This window comes from Diadema antillarum, unplaced genomic scaffold (assembly GCF_040938485.1).
Source record: "Diadema antillarum isolate AM-2024a unplaced genomic scaffold, OU_Dant_1.0 seq00001013_RagTag, whole genome shotgun sequence".
In the NCBI taxonomy this organism is placed as follows: Eukaryota; Metazoa; Echinodermata; class Echinoidea; order Diadematoida; family Diadematidae; genus Diadema; species Diadema antillarum.
Genome location: NW_027271849.1, coordinates 35,732 through 57,942, shown reverse-complemented (window position 1 = coordinate 57,942; position 22,211 = coordinate 35,732). Strand labels below are relative to the sequence as shown.

Sequence of the window (22,211 nt, the reverse complement as noted above, 5' to 3'; positions counted from 1 at the left end):
GATAGATAGATGAACAAATAGATAGGTAAATCGATACATAGATATGGCTATAAGGACAGATAGATAAACAGATGACCATACAGATTTTAGTTGATACATTAGTAAACAGATATACTGCATTTGAAGATGATTAACAGAGAATGGGAAAAGAGCAAACTGGGTCCAAAAGGATGAGAAAAGGAAAGAACACAGGGAAAGATGGAAAGAACATGAATAAAAGACAGAAAATCAGAGACATTGCAAAGAGAGATGCAAGGTGAAGGAGTGTAGGCTATAAAGTACTTGATCAGACATAAACATCTCGTCTGCAACACTTTGTGTGTCTTGACTCACACGAGGGAACCTCCTACCTTCAAGTGACTGCATGACGTGTACAGATCATAGAGGTAAGCCAGGATGCAGCGTTCCGCTGATGTGCAGTTGGTGACGTTGCTCACATGTTTAACAACCCCGCACAACCTGCAAACATAAAATTGCATTGGGGAGAAAAAAACAAACAAACATATTGACCGATTCGGGTTCGTTGACATTTCATGGCACTGCGCGCAGCCATAGTGGGTGTCTCAGCCGACCCCCCCTCCTGCTCTCCCCCACCCCGGGCAACATGTTTATCACGCACTTGTAACAAAGGTTCGCGCACTAAGCAAGCATTCGCGCACTCAGTACGAGACGCCCATTGGCTAAAGCAGTTTTTCATTCTGCGCACGTGCTAATGTAGGGAGAGGGGTGGGGAATGGGAAGGGGGGGGGGGGGAGTCGGCTAAGACACCCACTATGGCTGCGCCCATGCCAAAAATACACATAGCGCGTCACAGAATCGGTCAATAAATGGAGGTGAAATGGTCACATGTTCAAATCATAGGCCGTTCCTGTCATGCATGCACTCTGGCTAACAACATGACAGATTGCAATGGTGAGTTTACTGCTGCAAGGGCCTCAAATCACCCTATCAAGATCGGAGGACATACAAAGTTGCCAATTTCGGAAACTGTACAACACTACAGTTCACTTCAAAGATGTTTGACATGTAGAGAAAATTCCATATCTCAACCACATAGCAGCATTATAGCACTCTGACATGCACATTATTGTGCTTTTTACTCCCACCCCATAAAAGGAACAGGAAAAATAACCCAGAAATTAAATAAAAAGAAATGTCAAACATTTGTAGGATCAATTTAAATGCTTTGTCCACACAATAATAGCTGGTATGCTTTCTTTGAGAAAACTTCTAATCAGCTTGTCATTTAAACTATCTTCAGCAAAATTGTAAGGAGTACACAGGAAAATTTAATGGATGACAGTATCTGTGGAAGATCTCGCTTGATAGTGTACTGACACAACAGAAAGAATGTCACATTCCAGCATCATATCTTGCCATTCTTGAAGTGGAACAAATCGGATCACACGGGAGTAAAATTTGCCAGAATAGGAAATTTTGTGTATTTCCCATACTTTTCTTGTAACAGATATTCCTCAATTAAGGAAATAAATCCTGAATCAAACTTCATCTTTTCTGGACAAAAGGAGAGAGAAATGCTTGTTCCAATAATCAATCATTTAAAAAAAAGAGGAGCAGTTGATAAGTGAGCTGCGTCACTACAGCTATAGAATGATAGGTATCTTGAGTAAATGTGACCACCCAGCTTGAAACCAACAAAAAGTAGGCCAAATTGAATTTCCACATTTCTACATAGTATAAAAGAATAAGCACTAAGCTTCAAAATGACATATAACTTGCCAAAATTGGACCATCCTAACCCATTCCAAAAAAAAAAAAAAATGATTCAAATACAACATAATTTGGGAGGTGCAGTTTCACAGAAAAGGGGAAAAAGAGGATTTAAAGATTGGAGTCACTAAGGCATGCTGAGCAGAAGTATCAATTTTCCAGTGAAAAGCAGCACCTGTCCAAAAAACATGGCCTAGAAAAATTGTTAATATCTTGATATCGGTTTTGTTTTAGCTGCCAAATTTTGGCAGTATGTAGAGAAAAGATAACTCTCCCAGGTAAGACAAACTTTAAAAATCTGTGTTGGTCAACTATACAAAGGGGATCACATTTATCTCAAGCCTTTGGCTTTCTTTGTGAACTCCCCAACACATTTTACACTACATATATTTCTGTTTTTATGATCATCCATAAAGTGAACTGAATTGAAATTAAAACCCAAATGATCTATTTTGGTCGATTACAGAAAATCTCAATCTGTGACTTGTTGTTGGTTTTGAGCTGGGTGGTCACAAATGATAGCAGAGGATAGTGAGGGCTCACAGCTCAAAGACGATGGCCGTCTGCTCCGGGAAGACCAGGAGACAGGCCTGGAACCGGCGGAGGACAGCCACGATGATCAGACAGAGACTGGTGCAGAAGCTACCAGCCTGGGCAGACTTCTTCCTCGTCAGTTCAGCATCCACGCCACTCATTTGGGACAGCAGCTACGCAAATAGTAAAGAAGATAGCATCTCGTACAGAAACACGATAATCTCATCAGACTGACATGAGAACTTGTTTAACCCACTGAGGATAAGGTGATTTTGCTTTAATATGCATTTCTCATAGACATTTGCTAAAGTATACTCAGGACTAGTCTTCAATTGATTAAATTCCGTTTGCATTATTCACATGATGTTATGGTCAAAATATTATGTACATATGAGCCTTGTATTTCCATTGCATGTGTTAATTAAAAATATTTCATAAAGTAAGACTGCACTGAACTGAATGAAATAAAGAGTGCAAACATACAAACACCAAAGACTGGTGAGACACAAAATTTTGTTAGAGATTCTGTTTACTGCAGTTTTTTCTTAAGGTGTGCAGGAATTATCCCATCATCATATCTCTTGTCTGTATGCTATCAATCCTGAAATCTGTGCACAAACCCATTCTAAATCAAATGATTGGTGTTGTCATATGAAGCATCACACTTTGAGCAAAGAGAACACACTAGCAGCTGCTGTAAGAAGGTGGAACTTCGAAGTAGGAGGCTGCCATAACAGGTCTACAATACTGAATTGGCATGAAGATGAGTTAGCTAACCCTCTGCATGCCACTTTAATTTCTTGTCCATAGGTGTGTGTGTGCATGTGTGTGTGTGTGTGTGTGTGTGTGTGTGTGTGTGTGTGAAATTTGTGCATACATTTGACCCATTGGCATAGAAAGGATTGAATGGACAAGAAATGAACAAACCTTGACGGCAAAGTCCAGCAGACCATTGATGTTCAGGGAGTTCTCCAGCAGTTCAAACACCAGTGACACCTGGTCAAAGGTAGGAGGGGAGTCCCTGTTACCCTGTGTGAAGGCATGCACCTGGTCCAACACCCCATTGGCACAGGATCCTGCTACAATGTGCTGGTCGAAGTAACACAGCGCATGGAACCTCTCCAGAGCCCCCTCCTTGCTGACGGCGGGGTCCTCGGTAGACTTGGACAGCCTCTTGCCCTTTAACCCTTCACCCCTGCCGCCGCCGTGGGTCAGGACCCGCAGGAGGTCCTTCTGCACCTGTTTGGTGTGTTGCCGCGCCTCGGTGCGGGCACGGCCAAAGCCGTACAGCAGCACCGAACGCTGGTTGCTCTCGTGGTAGCTGGAGCCGTCCTCGTTCGGGATGGGGAAGTGGAGGGCGTAGAGCTGGTGTCGGTTGACGCGCGGCGCCTCTGGAGACGGTGATCGGTACTCGGCCTCCGACTTCTTCTCCTCGTCGCTCTTCTCCCCGTCCATCGGGCTGTCCTTCTCGTCGTCTGAGATGTCCGACTGCGAGTCCGACTTGGACTGGATGGACTCGAGAAACTTCTCCTGAAATGATGCAGATTCCTTACGAGGGGGAGGTGCAGGAGCCGGTGGTGGCTTATCGTCAAGGTAACCATAGTCCTCATTATCAGAGGAATCTTGCTTCTCTTCGCTGTCATCCTTTACCTTTTCAGAGATGACAATGCAAATGCACTTGTCAGTTTATTCTCCGATTAAACCCTATATGCAAGACACACTTTCATGTCTACATCGCTCACACAACCATTCAGCGAAATACCCATATTGTTGCCTTTTTATACTACACTGAAAGGTACACCCAATTGGTATCTGTAACAGATTTCCTGTTAATCACTCCTGTTTTGATGCCAAATAAAATGTTTTAAAATATCAACAAATAAGACTTAATACTCTAAACTAAATAAATACCATGAATGATTGCTATATCTGGTAAAAGAATAAAGCCACTCTCTACATCTGACTCTGAATTCGGGAAATCTTGGATGGTTTCACTATACCTCGTTTTTCTCCCCGCCTCCGCGATCTGTCCGCTGGCTGCCGGGAGCACCCATGAAGGCTCCCGTCACGGGGGCGGGGCTCGGCGCGAGGTCGCCGCGGGAGATGAGGGTGCACATGTAGGCATCGTGGGAGAACACCTCGCAGCGGATCAGCTCACCAAAGAGTAGCACCAGGTTGGCAAACGCTTTCCTGTCATCTGTCGAGGAACTCTCTTCTGAAATTGATGCAGGAATAAATTGACACAAAACAACTCATCATTACTGTTGACAAATAGGACTAATTCTGGCAAATGAGTGCTGCCTGTCTGTACTAACCCCTTTAAATCTTGCTATTAGAATTCACATGGATCTAATGAATGCAATCTTAGAGCTTTGGTCACTTTTTTTCTTAAATACCAAACCTTTTCTCCAGTAACAGCAACTGGGTTGGAGTGACTTGCTAAATCACTTGTTGTTGTTGTTATTTTTTTGACATGACACGTCATGTACTGATGATAGCAGGGCTCTCTCACAGAGCAGTAGCAACACTGAAGAGGATACCCTGGATACAGAAGACCATACTATTACTGTTATTATAACTATAATTTGCAGCATACAAAATAGACAAGGAATATTCCTCAATTGACATTCTCATAAATGTGGCAACAAATGTAGCATAAGGCATATTTACTGCTACAGATACGAAAAGAAACATATATAGTTTACAAATTCGTTGGAGGTCTTCAGGCCCCGTCATCAACTACAGCATAAACCATCCCAAGCAGACAATATTTGTATACTGCTCCTTTCTTGGTCACTGCTTGCGTTCTCATAGTTAGTGACTTATTACCTCCGCCAAGGGAGGAGGTTATGTTTTCGTTACCGTTGATTTGTACGATCGTTCGTTCGTTCGTTCGTTCGTTTGTCTGTGCGCAAAATAACTCAAAAAGTATTGAATGGATTGGGATGAAACTTGTAGGAAAGGTTGAGAATGACACAAGTAACAAACGATTAACTTTTGGTAATGATCCGAGAATTTTGGGGGAATTTATGAAGGATTTTTGATATTTTGGCAGGTAGGGTCAATGAACTTGGGAGTTCAGGCTGGGCGTATTTGAGGTTTGCATGCGTGCACTAAAGTGCGTGCCCTAGTTTCTGCTTGGGCGAGGCGCGCCGTGCATCTGAGGGTTTATGACGTAACAAAGGCTTCTATATTGGGGATCTCGGGCAATTTTTCAGTGGGTGGAAATCACTGATCTCCATATGGAAGAGCAAGATCATCGATGGAAAGTAACTGCTTGGCGGAGGTCTGCACTCTCGGAGTGCTTTTCTAGTTATTCAATGCTACTATGTGGGAGCAAACAATTCTGCAAATTCTAAAGCGGAATATTTCTCACCAAAGACAGGTGCCTGTGTGTCCAGAAAATGTTGTAAGAGATTCTGGAAAACGTGCGTGTTTGATGTGGTGGGCATGGGTGAGACAGGTGCCATCTCTTTCTCCTCCATTCCCTCTGTTTCAGCCGTTTTCTGCATAAAAATCCAGTGTGAAGCGGGTCATACACCAGTCTCTTGAGACTGACACCACACAGGGTCGTGGCACCATTGTGAACAGAAATAAACTCATTGTGAGGTTGACAACTGAAATACACCTGAACTGCAATCACTTGGTGAAAATTCTTGTGAAAACATACATTGTATCTCCAAAGCAGTCATTCCAACAAATCACTGGTTGAATTGTGGAAAGGGTTTCTTAGCTTTCTTTTTTTTTTTATGTAGAGCAAAACTTTGCTCTTAAGTGAAGCTTGCATTACTTGGTGTCCTCACACAATGGCATTTGTGTAATCAATGTATGCGCATAGGGGGAAACAAACTATGGGTAGATGGAAAAGGCCAAAGTAGTACTACTCTGCAATACACAGAGCACCAACATGAAGTTCTGATACAGTTCACTGAATATGAATGACATGGGTATGTACTCGAACAAACAAATGATATTGCACCACTAAAAGACAACTTTTCACTGAATATATTTGCGGATCAAATCTAAATCAGACATATGTCTGTTCAGCACTGGGACCGTTCTCCCCCACCTCAAACTCTACGATACACTTCTCTGTAGAGCTGGCAACTCACCTCAGCCTCCAGCTCTATGACATATTTTTCCAGGAGTTGGGCGACAACGAGGGCCCGGTGCTCGCTTGTCCTTTCGGGGCTCACGGCCCACTGACATAGCAACAGCACCAGGGGGTCATCACTCTGCAGAGGCTGATGTACAGAAAGATGACAATGAAGGAATAAATAGTGTGATGAGTAGATCACTCAGAGGTAAGACAGAAATGAATACTAATCTTTACATAATATCAATCTGCACACATTACACTACAACTTATTGGCCTGCTAGTTCAAGTTATAATGGTTGGTTTGAGTCTGTTCACAGTCTTGGCCTTGTAGTCCGGCCTAATGTAAATGCACCGTCCACATTTGAGTATGTGAGGGTGTGTGTGTGGGTATGTATCATGTGAGCATGCACTGAATATAACGGCCTTTCCTTACTGCTGGTGAATCTGTATTTCTCAGGTTTCCCCATGTGGCATCTGCTGGTCAACAGCCAAGTTACATTCTTAACCAATTCCTTTTGTTCATTACTTCGCTCTTTGTATAAATGTTTGCACAATGCTTGATAGGTCCTCAGTTTTAGACAGTCTCCTGAAAATTTCAAAGAGGCTTAAATCATTTGCTGTTTGTACTTAAAACACATACAACAGCAATAGTGAGAACCAGCATGTGATTAATTCTTCACAGGAAAGTGCATGTCTGCCAATCATGTCCTTGTAAGGACAGGATACAGCAATAAAAGAATAGGAAGACACTAGGCCAATACATGTTTTATAACTTCTCTGCCTAAACCGCACACACACACACACACAAACAATAACTAGTCAAAGTGTCTAATATCATACAAGCAATGACTGAATGACAAGATGTGTCGGTATGCAACTCCACAACATTCCTTTCAATAACCCCGTCTTTACCTGGTCAAATAAATGAATGAATGAATAATTAATTAATTGATTAATATTGATAATAATAATTATGATGATGATGATGATGATGATATTAATAATAATAATAATAATAATAATAATAATAATAATAACAATAATAATAATTATTATTATAATAATAACAATAAGAAGAAGAAGAAGAAGAAGAAGAAGAAGAAGAAGAAGAAGAAGAAGAAGAAAGTAGAAAGTGACACTCTTCATAATCTGCCACATCATACACCCCTTGATGCTAACCTCAGGTGATTCCTGCTTCTGGCTGCTGAGGAATATTTTGTTGTAGAGGGCGTCAACAGAGTTGCTAGCATCGCAGCGGTCAAAGCAGTGGCAATCCAGGACTTCCAGTGTGTGCAGAACCCTAGTGATGGTGTGCCCTGTCCATAACAAATGCAACATAATGCAAAATATTATCAATAAGTGCCAAACAAAGGCATATTCACTGTACAGATTGAGAGAGAAATCTGAATAATGCCCGTTTGAATCGATTCACCGCCAACAAGGGCACATTCGAAAACCACGAATAGCAAATGCGCATCAAAGCGCAAGCTCTTTGGTAACGGTCAACTACAGTCAAGATTATTCGGCTGTGTATGTACTTACTTGGATGTGTAGTTTGATCCATTATGGTTCTACCCCAAGGACCTGGATATTTTTCACTATTTGCCATGAATTATCATACCATGCCAACAGAAAAACAAAAAGAAGTCTTAGATTTTTGCACCTGTAGTGAAACCGTATCAACGTTATTACCATCCACTTCAGGTCATTATGCACCTTTTTCTTGATGTATACCAACTTGTACTCTGAGACCTAATTCTCTGTACTATTCTTAAAGTAGCAACAGAAAATATATATTTACATAGGGCAACATAATAAAGACTTGTGTAGACTGGTTTACACACATAGCCTGCCAAATTTAAACACTATGGGGGAATCTCATGTAGATTCACAGTGGTAAAAAAAAAATTCGTAACACTACTACCAACTCTTTTTGGACCTCATCCTAACCCTAACCAGAGGTTGATACAAGAGCGGGCATTGCCCTCTGACCTTTTGCCGACTCCTGACACTTGTCAGATGACCACCTGACCTCTGCCCTCCGACTTCTCATCTTGATCTGGTTCTCAGACTGACGGACACTGGCTCGGATCTGCACGAGAAAGAGTTGGCTGGTACGTTGGCAAGGTACCTCTGCAAATCTATTCTTCTCACTGTAAAAGCTGTTGTGATATCCTTATGCATACTTGGGATTATGATCAGATGGCTGTGTCTTTCAATAACTTGATATTGTGTTCGATGTATATAACATGATGCTGGAGTGGCCATTTGATGCAAAGTCAAAATGTCATTTACAATGCAGACTTTGCACTGTGCACAGAGAATTCTTTGTTCCGCCTGCTCCTGTAGATTTTTAGCAGATAGATGAACAACTGCCAACTCACATTCTACCAAGCAATGTTCCAGGACAGACAGAAGCAACGTGGATTAACTATCTTAACAGATAACATTTTGTTACATACGTCTGCAAAAAAAAAAAGAATAAAAAAGAGCGAAGTATCTATTTGTTGATGGAAATGACATAATTTGACTTTAGATGACAATACCGAAGAACAAAAATTGGATTGGAATCTAGAGCCGTCTGCTAAAGGGTACTTGAAAGCATATCACTGCACCTCTTCAGCATCTCTGACATTAAAGGCATTATTTACCATTTGCAGATGAAACAAAAACCCAGCTTTAGTGCTTCAAAACACTTTTAAAATGTGAGTTAGGGATAGAAACAACCACTGTACAAATTTGAATCTGTACAATCGATGTTAAGTATTAAAAACAAAATGTGAACAATAGTTATGACAAAACTGTTTCTGGAATACACTGTCTACAGTTATGGTTTATTGAGAAAAATAGTGATATCTAATTATATTGTAGGCTCTACTGTGAAATCTGTATATGGTAAGATGTTTTGTGATACAACTGACCTATACATATGCATCAAATGTGATAACTCATTAAACATTTTTTTAAATCACTTCTCCAAATGGTAAACAATACTTTTAAAATGACCTACCTGATGATTCTGCATGGGGATGTTGCCTGGCAACGGGAGGAGGGACGGCGGGCAGGGCAGGATGTCCAGGGGGGACCCGGGCACACTGTAGTTCTTGCTCTCGCCCAGGTTGATCCATACCAGGGCGCTGGGGCAGCGGAGAGTGATGGCCTGGAGGATACAGCTCAGCCCCAGGATGATAGAGTGGTGGTGGGGGCAGCTGCGGAACTCGGCTAGGATGCTGGCCAGGGCATTCTGGTGATGGGGTGGGGTGCTGGAGGGCATCTGAACACTGGAGTATTTCAAATGTGTTTCAAGTATATTTCAAAGGAATACAAAAAGAGAAGACAAAGAAAGAAAATACAGAAAAACATTTATCTGTGTGACAAAGGTTGGATATGGAAATCTCGATTGGTTTTGCTAACCTTTTTATACCAAAGTTATTCAAAGTGCTGTAAGTGATACTTGTGGGAATTTTTTATCAGACAAAAAGTAACATCTATTCAGTTATTCAAAGGTTTATACAACTGTGCTTTTGGAATAATTGCAGAAATGTTTTATAAAAGGGTTTGAAAATCAGCAGAGTTCTTTCTGCTTTTATTCTTTCTAAATTTTCTTTTTTTTTTTTTTTCTAGTAGGTGACACTGAAAAGTAAGCATGCTTTTGCTTTGACTTGATGCTGCTTACTCACATTTCAACTCCAATAATATCAATCAATTACCGGCAGAATATGGAAGCTGTGGGAAGAAAATCAGCTTGTTACCAGCAATGCCCACATTAAAACTAATACTCTTGGCCTACAAATGATAAGCCACTTAGCTGTAACCACTCAAAATTATGTTGATATTGTAACATTACTTCTTCTTTGTCTCTTTAGTAGGTGACACTGGAAATCAAGCATGTTTTTGCTTTGATTTGATGCTTCTTACTCACATTACTACGCCAATCATATCAATCAATTACCGAATTACCAGCAGAATATGGAAGATGTGGGAAGAGAGATGAAAGATGTGGGGGGGGGGGGGAGGAGAAAGAGTGGAGAGCGGAAACAGAGACCAATGGACTCACTTGCTGGACGTGTTCATGTGAGGCGACTGGGGTCTGGATTCGGAACACATCGTGGTCAAGCGCCGAGCGCAGACGTACGCCAGGCGACGGGAGAGCATCTGACTCTTGACAAACTCCTCCAGGTACTGAGGCAAGAAGGGGGCAGCAGGGGGCAAAAGGATTTAGAGGCAAAGCCCTCACAAACGGAGGCAACAAATTCCTATTTGCATGGTAATAATGCTACATTGTCATGTATATGATACAAATTAGCAGCACAGCATGGCCTTATTGGAATTTTTGCCCAAATATTCATTCCATTTGATTCGTATCTATTGACAACAGCTTAAAGGGATCGTACAGTTTTGGTTGAGACCTAATTTCAGGTTTCTAACATTTTTTGGTGAGATAATGAGAAACCTCTTATGAAATATGAAAGAGCATGTAATTCTATGAGGAATTCAACGTTTATTTGATGAAAATTGGTTTTGAAATGGCTGAGATATCCAAAAAAGAGCAATTCTAATAAAGTGTGGGACCCACACTTTACTACGATCGCTTTGTTTTACTTTGTTTTTGGATGTTTCATTCATTCCACACCCGATTTTCATCAAATAAACTTTGAATTCCTCTTAAAATGGTATGCTCTGTACTATATCATAAGTGTTTTCTCGGTATCTCGCAAAAAGTTAAAAGCCCAATTCTCATCTCCACCAATACTGTACTATCCCTTTAATTTTGGCCACTATTCAGATCACATGTTTGGGACTGAAAAACTTAAAGGAACAAATCTTTCTCCATCTTCAATACTGTTTTCTTTAAAAGGGAATTTTAAGACTTTCCAGCTACTGTGGGGGGGGGGGGCCTTCCAACAAACGCAGGCAAATATTTGCTTGAAAACGATGACTCATCGAGTCAAATTCGATTAAGGGTCATCGCAAGTTGAGAAAACTTGAGTTGGAAAAATTTGAGATGCTCATCACTGGTGGGAACGGAACATTTCTGTGCAACTACAGCCTGGAGACAATTGACTGGAATTTAATGCATCATGCTGAGACACTCACTAATTAATTGTGTGCCTGGCAACCCCAACTCGGCGCTGCACACAAAATCAAAATATTACAGACGCATTTTCATGCCTGCTCCCCAAGTGAAAACATCTTGCCAATAATGTACTAAGTGGCATCAAAAACAAAAACACGCTAAACGAGGGCGGGTGTGCAAATAGGAGTTTTTACATGCACAAGTACCTTTTTAAAAGATGCTCTTAAATATGAAGAAAAGTTAAAGACAAACAAAAAAGAGAGAATCAGCTAAGGCATGTAACATCTATTGTTCCTCATAACCAGTAAGAATTGAAATTCCTTTTTTGCTGCACTTTTCAATGTATTGCCTCTGTGGGATACAAAATAAACAGCATTTTATAGCCTTCCATAATATTTGCCCATATATTTTATAGCCTCCCATCCCATCTTAAGATATACACACAAGCACATCACCCTTACATATGAAATATACATGAACAAGCAATAACACTGCAAAGTGAACAAAAATGAGAACCGAAAGTACCTTTAATAACGACACTATACACCAAGACAAACACAGCGATGAGAATGAAGCAAGTAACTAAAGAAAAATCCATCATTAATTCATTAGTATTTGTGAATATACTGATGATAAAACTTCAACAAATTTTTGCCGCTCAAGTCATAGGATTTAACTACGCAAATGGCTCCTCTGAGAGTTTATAATCTTGGTAGTACCATCAGTTACCTCCTGCTTGTTCTCGTAATATGGTACCAGACCTTAGATATTTCACGTATGAACAAGCAGGGGGCAATGGTTTTATTGTAATCTCATTGGTCAATTTTCTATGAAAACTTAAACCCCTTATTCATATTTCAGAAACTTTGGCCCACCCATCACTTCATGTGCTTTCTGGTCTTTTTTCTGTAGTCTTCATTATAGTGTAGCTGCTGCAGTACAGTGCTACTGCAGTGCTGCAGCTGCTTGCTTGTAGCAAATTGTAACAGTTCCAAGTGTGTGCAGCTGTGATGTGCACTTGATGAACAACATGAACAACGCAAAACATGAAATACGACGAGGGCAATAACCTCATTCATATAATACAGGATATATTGCGTGGTTGATTGACCAATCAGATTACAGAATTCACCATCACTAAAAGATAAAGACTGGTATCTCGGTAGCACATCAGGGCCCCGTTTCATAAAACTTGTCATCAATACCAAGTTTCAATAGTTGTCGTAAGGTACTGAAATCCTTGCATCTGATTGGCTGAGAGAAAATTTGTCAAAGAAATGTGGCAGTTGTTACTGATAACAAGTTTTATGAAACGGGACCCTGGAGTGGTAATTTTACAATAAGCACTTCACAACATCGCTCCTGATACATGTCTGAAATGATAGAGGAAAGGCTGGCTGACCTGTACGACGAAGGGGAGCAGAAACCGCAAGGTGCTATCGTCGTTGGACTTGACCTTCTCAAGAGTGTCTACCAACCAGGAGAGGTAATCATGACACTCTAGCATTCCCTCCTGTAGACAGAAACCAAAAGAACGTAAGCAAGTCTTTCCGTACATGATTTCTTCACTTAACCCGTTGAGGACGAGTTGAGTTTGCTACAACACGCATTTCAACGAGACACCTCCCTGAGCATACTTGGGACTAGTCTGTAACAGGATGAAAACACAAATCCTTCATATTTATGACTGCTTACAAATTACAGTTTTAAAAAACATAGCCCATCAGCACATATATTGAAGAAGATGTCAAGCTGAAATTGACGAGGAAGTTGTAAATGTATAGATGATGTGTGTTGATGAGTCAATGTTCATGATAATCTGTTGAGCATGAGTTGATTTTGCTGCAACACACAATCCTCATGAACACCTGCCCAAGAACACTCGGGTCTAGTCTTCAACGGGTTAACATGTTCAATGTGTTTGAGCTTCAAGAAGAGAAGAGGTGATATCCTTTGTTGATGGGGGGGGGGGGGAGGCACCAATGTTCATGATAATCTGTTGAGCATGAGTTGATTTTGCTGCAACACACAATCCTCATGAACACCTGCCCAAGAACACTCGGGTCTAGTCTTCAACGGGTTAACATGTTCAATTTGTTTGAGCTTCAAGAAGAGAAGAGGTGATATCCTTTGTTGATGGGGGGGGGGGGGGAGGCACGGGTAAGGGGAATTCAGACTGTTTCTCACCTGATAGAGGTACCTCGCCAGCTTGGTTGTGTACTGCCAGAGTTTGACGCACTTCTCCAGCTCCGTGTTGCGGGCGAAAGCGCTGCCCCCCATGGTCCCCGACCCCATCCCCATCGACCCCATCCCGCCCAGGGAGGTCGCGGCCGAGGTGGCCGACGACGAGGTGGGGTTCATCGACGAGGACTGCGATGCGGAGACCAGGGAGGCCGTGTTGTTGTACTCGACGATCTTATCCAGCTGAGATTTCAGAAACTTGGTGATGTGCTGGCACCAATCTGAAAAGAGAACCAGGAAATACTGTAAAACCAGAAGCATTTGAGGCATGAAACTTGACTCGAACTGGGAGCAGCTGCCTTTTTCATCACATGAAACTTTGGGGAATTGCCATTGGCTTTCAAAGCTTTGTGTAGACAAAACCTTTCCTGTGCAGTTACTTTTCCAAATGTTAACTCCTCACAACATTCACGAAAATTTCACGCACATGAAAATTTCTGGTTTTGCAGCAGGCTAGTTGGTGTTACGTTCTGCGCATGAGAAGACAAAGGTCATCAGAAAAAAGCAACATAAAGAAACACACAGTTGTAATGAACAATGTCATCATCAGTCTACTTATGACTTTATTCCTGGACTTGGTAAAGTTATTCTCCTGTGTACATATTATAGCAGATGATCACAATCTCAGACTCTGACAGCAATTTGTCAAGCATTTCTGGGATTTTTGTGGGGTACTTTTTTGTTTATTCCGCCTGTGGGTCAACAGCAGTCAAGCATTTTTGGATCACTTATCCAGCAGACCTCCACCAGATCATATACATTTCAGGATTATCTAGGACTGTATTAAGTCACCTCAATACATGTATATTTGCTGTGTACATCAGCGCGATCGTAATAAAAATATGATACATTTATGCCCAGGTGTAAGTATCACTGGGGACTGCTGTACTTTGTATACCTTATGTTTTTGCCATCTGTACTATGTAATAGTTGAAATCCTGTCTTTTGTTTGTTAAAAAGACACTTCATGAAAAGGGAAACTACCCAATACAATGAATTTTGTTCACTCTAAATCATTTGTCATTTTGTGCTGTTACATCTGGTCTGAAGTGTGTGGTAACACTACCACTGGAAGGCATGTTAAATGAAAATTCATAATTCATGTCTGTGTAAGGATTTGTTTAAAATTCAATGGGTTATCTCACACACAGCTGGAAAAACCCTATGAAATAATTTTTGCTGTATTTTAAACTTTTCATATGATGGAAATGTCTCAGAACTACAAGTATGTCACACTACCAGTCATCTGTGCTGCTAAAGCAGTCACATGCGAGAATGTTCATGAGTTGTGTAAGTAAACTGCAGCATTTAGAAGATATCTAAAAAAGAAAGTTGTATTTTGGCAATGGGTATGTGATGTTGTGTGTGTAGCAACACACATTTTCTATCTTTTATTTATCATCTTTTTGTTTCTGTTTAATCGGTAGAGGTGGTGCACACAAAACATACAGTTATTTCACCTTTCTGTAAATGCCACATTTCTCTACCTGCTCTGCTGAAGACATTTTTGAGGCATTTTGTGATTTCATACCCAGACTGTGACTGTATGTACAGCTTCTCATTCGCCATTCACGAAAATGGTTGCCATTTCTGTGCTAAATTCAAGAATCTGTGTTGACCACATCTGTTGACGTCCGAGGTGTTGCATAAAACAAATACTGTAAGGTCTTTACTTTCACCTCGTGCAAAGTCTTGTACCATCGCACTCCTGACCATTCACTACCTGGTATTTGTGAATTAGATAAACTTTCAGATGGTCCCTACCAATTATTTGAACACTTGCTCTCATATTGGTTGACCCAGACTATGCAATATTTTGTTCCTTAATTTTTGCAGTAATGGAATCTATCGCTTACAACTACATAAGCACAGTTACCTCAATACTAGTATATAGAAAGAGTAAATACAAAAGTTCCAGGCTGCCTTGCATATTGAAATGAGTTGTAATTTCTAATAACTGTTTTGCTATTTTTCTTTATCTTTAATGAAAGCCAAATAGCCAGCAACATTTACACCCAGCAAAATCCACCTGACTCAACAAAGCTTTTTTGTTTTTGTTTTTGTTTTATTTTAGCCTAAACACTGCTGACAAACCACCTCACATACACATAGCAGGAGTAATCACCACATCTTAAAGGGATCGTATAGTTTTGGTTGAGACCTAACTTCAGGTTATTAACAGTTTTGGGTGAGATAATGAGAAACCTCCTATGAAATATGAAAGATTATGTAATTCCAAGAGGCATTCAACGTTATTTGATGAAAATTGGTTTTGAAATGGCTGAGATAACCAAAACAGAGTAATCCTAATAAAAGGTGGGACCCAGCTTTTATTACGATCACTTTATTTTACTTTGTTTTTGGATGTCTCAGCCATTCCCAAACCGATTTTCATCACATAAACTTTGAACTTGTCTTAGAATGGTGTGCTCTGCACCATTTCATAAGTGATTTCTTCGTATCTCGCAAAAAGTTAAAAGCCCAATCCTCGCCTCCACCAATACTGTACCATCCCTTTAAAGGTATTGTTTACCACTGGGAGCAGTGATTTAAAAGATTTTAAAGTTATCACATTTTATGCACATGTATAGGTCAGTAGTATCACAAAACATCCAACCATACAAAAATTTTGCAATAAAGCCTAACATGTATGAAGATACACTGTATCACTATTTTTCTCAGTAAACCTTAACTGCAGATGGTTTATTCAATTTTATTATAACTATTGTTGAGATTTTGTATATATTTAGCAATACTTTTATATTGATTACACTGATGAACATTTTTACATTGGTTGTTTCTATCCCTAACTCACATTTTGGAACTATTTTGAAGCACCAAGGCTGGGTTTTTGTTTCATCTGCAAATGGTAAATAATGTCTTTAATGTTTGTGTCATTGAGTCTAGTCTACCATATGTCTGCACTCATACAGGTTGTAGACTTCAGAATCTTGAGGGTACATTATATGTGTGCACTGTACATTTATCATCTTGACTGAGACTGAAACATGATAACAATTGTGGATTCTACACCCTGTGTGAATGTTTGACCGACGTCAAATATGCTTCACGCTGCACAATAGAAAAATCATTGGCTCACTGGCAATTAAGCAACTTCTACATGTACTTCAGCACAAAAAGCCATATGGCAGTTTTTTCTTATTTTTTTTAAAGTGAAAAAATAAAGTCACTTTAAGTGACATCAAACTGATAGATTAATGAAAAATTGAGCAGGATCTCATAAACATCATGAAATTCAGAGGAGTGTGAATATAAGACGTGTGGCATCCTAGATGGAGAGATTGAAATCATGACCACCCTGGTCACATGATGAAGAGTTCATTTATGTGCAATTTTGTGTTTGCTAGACAGACGGCTTTTAAAGTCACTCGGAAGGGAAACGTGGCGGATGACTAATACCAGAAATTTTCACGTGCATTGAAACTTTAGGAAATTTCGCAAGGAGCCAATATTCGCACCAAGTAAAATGAACACGAGTGTTTGTTTATACCATGCATTGAAAGCCAGTGGCGACAGCCTGCAAAAAAGGCCATCGGCTCCAATTCACAATAGTTTCATGCTGTGAATGTTTCTGGTTTTACCTATCTATAGATAGCTGTACTACAGTGATCACTACAAGTCCCCTTGTCCATCTTTTGGACTATAGACTCGCATTAAAAACTTAAAAAGCACTCCCGATGGCAATCAACCATCGCAATCACAGCTCTGGCCATCACCTTGATTTTTCTACCCCCCCCCCCCCCCATCCTAAAAACTGTAGACCTGGCAGTAATTAGCAATTTGCAGTACGATTGTACACAATGCCTGCATATTGCCTGAGTGCTGGCAAAATTTGTGGAGGATGGTGTTTATGTGTGATGTCACACCTTTGAGGGGAATAATCCCACATTGACAATACGAAACAGTACTGTAGTGTCTTTGATGATGAACATGAATACCGGGAAGCCATTCCTACAGTGAAGTTCTAATAATCTTCCTCCATTGCTGTAAGTGCAAGTTATGCATCAAGCTTGTTACTGTAAAACGAGGAATGTTCGTGTGCATTTTGATTTCATGAATTTCGCGAGTGCCAAGATTCGCGAAATTAAAATGCATGTGAAAGTTCTTGTCTACTTTATATGCATTGAATGCAAGTGGCAGTTTGCAAAAATTTCATGCCGCAAAAAAGGCCGTTGGCTCCAATTTGTGAAAAATTCATGCCACGAATGTATCATGTTTTACAGTATCCTAATTGATGTTTCTGCATGCAATATAGTCAAAAAGAATGCAAAAATGTGGAAATTTCCTCTATAAATCAACTATTCTACTTTATAGGAGTTTGCACACAATAATTTAATTCAACACACTAAGATTTCTTTGTGCAGTCCCATCTTTCCCCATGAATTCTCATCTTCTATAACGTTTCGGTGACCATCAAGTGCACTGCAGAAAAATGTTTGATCAGCACTCCAGACAGCTAGCCTTAAGGAGTTCAGAAATGTATGTGATGCAGGCTGTATTTTCTGCTCAGGTGTGCACCATCAATCTTCCACAGATGATTAATGTGAAATCTTCCAAGAACCCTAAAAATTTCTCTTCATTTTATTATCCTTTTAAGAGCATTACTTGAAGTGGCACTCTGACCCCGTTTACAGTGCGAGGCTCGGCCGCGGCCCAGCCCATCTTCATTTCAGTGTAAACACGCAAAAGGCCAAATGCGAGGCCAAAATTGGCCTCGCATTTGGCCACGCTCTGGAGGTGGTCTCGGCCGGGGCCGAGCCCGGCCTTTTCTCAGTGTAAACGCAAACTGGGCCAAATGCGCGGCTAATTTTAGTTTTGCTTCCAAACCCTCTGCCTGTACTATTTCGCTATTCAGGATATTAACCCCCTCAACGTCGAAAACAAGTATAGTTTAAGGTGGTTTTGTATTGCAAAGCATTTTTTCCTTCGGCAAAGGCCTTTGCCCGAACGGCAACTTCATCGCCACGGAATTCAGTGAGCAAAGGGTCTGAAAACCAGACAATACCAAATTGCGTTTGTTTACAAGCAGAGCGCCACTACGACAAAATACTGAAAGGTTTGAATCAAAAGCGCGGCCGAGCCCAGCAGTGTAAACAGACAAAATTGCGGGGCTCGGCCGCGCAATTGAGGCCGGGCTAGGCCGCGGCCGAGCCGTGGCCGAGCCCGGCCCCGCACTGTAAACGGGGTCTCTGTTCCATTATACAGTATAAATGCTGGCAAATGAAGCTGCTGTAATAGTCAAATACAGGAACCATGAGGCATACTAAATCTCCCTGCCATCCAACTAATCCATCAAGTGTGCATAGTGAATTTCCACATGTTACGCGAGTTGTTGCTGGTCCTTCATCATTCTGATTTTTAATTGAAGAATATTATTTAAACCTGAGATACAATTATTAGTAATTCAGCAAATTTCACTGCTGCAAGTCTTAATAAATCATGAATAATAATGATATTCAATATGAACAAGGTTTTCCCTTTCCACTCATGTTGCCCACGTCTAACGCAGAAACTACTTCACTTTAAAGGGAACGTACAGTTTTGGTTGAGACCTAATTTCAGGTTTCTAACATTTTCAGGTGAGATAATGAGAAACCTCTTATGAAATATGAAAGAGCAAGTAATTCTATGAGGAATTCAACGTTTATTTGATGGAAACTGGTTTTGAAATGGCTGAGATATCCAAAAAAGAGCAATTCTAATAAAGTGTGGGACCCACACTTTATTACGATTGCTTTGTTTTACTTTGTTTTTGGATGTTTCAGTTATTCCAAACCCGATTTTCATCAAATAAACTTTGAATTCCTCTTAAAATGGTATGCTCTGTGTTATATCATAAGTGTTTTCTTGGTATCTCGCAAAAAGTTAAAAGTCCAATTCTCATCTCCACCAATACTGTACCATCCCTTTAATAAACTTCTCTCATTTGTAGACTATGAAAAACTGTCTTCTTAGCATCTAGGATATGTTATGCATCAACAACATATCTAATGGGGTATTACCTGAAAGAAGTCTGAAAAAGGGTAAGCGTAATTCCTCATTAGAAATCTAATGTTTGCTGGGGTGAAAAACTCCTTGTCAAAAATGATAAGGAGTAAATATGTCATTTGATGTAATGCATGGAAGCATAGCTGGCTTGAATACAGGGTTACTTTAGGTGCTGGGGGCAACTTGAACTCCGGCATATTTTGCTGGCATTTTGCATGCGACGGCAGATGGAATATTGCTGCATGAAATTAAATGGCGTTTCACAGGAACAGCATTCCCCTTCCCGAAGCCTCACAACAAAAATTTTCCCCTAAATTCAATCAGAAGACGATTTGTGGGATCAGAGGAGCAATACCACGCTGGCATGCAATCCATAATCCTCCCCCGCCCTCTCAATTTGACAACGACAGCTGAAAACATCACTTTGAATGTTTGAAAGGAGACTGCAGCATCCCCCCCCCCCCCAATAAAAGGATTTTTTAGGATGGAGGAAATGGAGCATCCATAGGTGAAATGTCAATGAAAATTTGAAACAAAAGCATGCAATTTTGACAGTGGTGCCTTTATGAATGATAAAAAGTTGACTGAAATGGCATCCTGTGTAGATGTCGTGACAATTCCATTTTTGTTCTTGTTTTTAATTTTTGAAATGCATCATCCACGACAGATAAGGGAATTCCTTCACCCTTCACAAATTCACACTGCTGTGAATGGAAAGGTGTGAGTTTCTTCAATTTGTCTCCCTCTACAAATTAATCTTAACGCAACTGCTGATCTGTAAATTAACAAACATGTTGGAAAAAAGGAACCAGTGGGACTTGAACCTGTCATCTACATGTACTGCTTTCCGTGCAGCGACACTACCACCAGGCTGTCCCTCGTTGCCGGCAGTGACACGTTCGTTAATTTACAGATCAGCAGTTGCGATCTTAACAAATTTAATTTGTAGAGGGAGACAAATTGAAGAAACTCACACCTGAACCTTCACCCCTCTGAATAATATCTTTCTTTCATGTGAATGGAAAGGTTAGCCAAAAAGCTCTCAGAAAGGAAGGGTTAATAAAAGGCTTTGAACATGGAAGGCTAGCACCAAAATCCCCATCAAAATTGCACATCACATATGCAAGATATACAATATAAGGAAAATACAAAGAAATTTCAACATACATGTATTTTGACCTTTGTAGCATAATGAAAGAGCGCTAGACTTACCTCTTTCAGAAAGCAGGGAGAATAATATTACCTTTGATATATGTCACTAAGAAGTCCAGGGAAGGTGTACTTTTCATATAAAATGATATTTTGTGGAATTTTCTTTAAATTTTCTCTATATCATCTTGCATATGATGTCATGATCTGTGGTAGTCTTCTGATCCTGTGGTCTCATCACCAAAATTTCATAAATCATAACTTTTTAATCAATTGTCAAATTTCCTCAAACTTTCACTGATGTGCTCTACTAATTTGGCTGCATTCGCTCAATCCACACGTATGTCCGGGTTTCATTCCTCTTTAACAGTAAAAAACTGGGGGGAGGGAGCGGGGGATGGGCATAGTCAATTTTTATTACCAAGAGAAATTCATTATGTTAGCATGAACAAACTTGTGACTGAAATGGTATTACTTTTGTTCCATCTACATGATTAAATCAAGGAGCCATTAATTTCAACCACAAAAGCACAGAGAGTATAAAAAGGCTCACATCTTGTTTTAATCTGTCTGCATGTATGTTTCAATGCCATGCACAATATGTAAATGCATGCTTGATGAGAGAAAACATATACAATATGTATTCCTCCTCATCGACAGCCGGCGCAGTTTTAAATTTGTTTGATTAATCAAAGTGATTCCGTATGGTTCACTGTGTGCACACGTCCTTCTTGTGGCGTCGCCCTTGAGTTTTGTTGTTTTCATGTTCAAGGCTGAATCTTCATTAAAAATGATGCTTCTGTGTGTTTAAGTGAACTGATGATATGTGAATTACAGGCAAGAGTGTGTGCCACATGAAAAATATTTTCCCTTTTTTTGTTGGGGGGGGGGGGGGGAGTGGGTGTTACAACATACATGAATACGGGAGGTATGAGCCTGACAGCCTTGGATTCAGAAGTTCCAAAAGAAAAAATAAAAATGCAAACAAAGAACATGGGCATTACACTTGAAATCCTAACCAAACTCTAGCATTTAGCATTTCAGTAAGGCTAGACAAAAACCACAAACCTATCCACTGTGCTTGCGTGTGTGCATGCGTGTAGTTATAAATAGCCAATCTTTATACAGAGTGGCCTGATCAGCAAAATGCAAAGTATGCTTCATATTTACATTTATAAAGTATATAATCATATATTCAAAAGAATATGTATCCCAGCCGCCGCCCCCCCCCCCCCCCCCCCAAATAAATCATCCCTGCACTGGTTTAAAAAAATATAAAAAAAATCACCATCTAATGGCGCTTTCAGACACACTGAGTTATTGCATATTCATATGACGAATGGATATACGACATTTCGATATGAGAGCATT

At 40.3% G+C, this 22,211-nt stretch overlaps 1 pseudogene; it reads right to left on the bottom strand.

The window, feature by feature from the left end:
- The window catches only part of LOC139742674 (mediator of RNA polymerase II transcription subunit 12-like protein), an 82,316-nt pseudogene that overhangs the window by 27,992 nt on the left and 32,113 nt on the right, over nt 1–22,211 (bottom strand).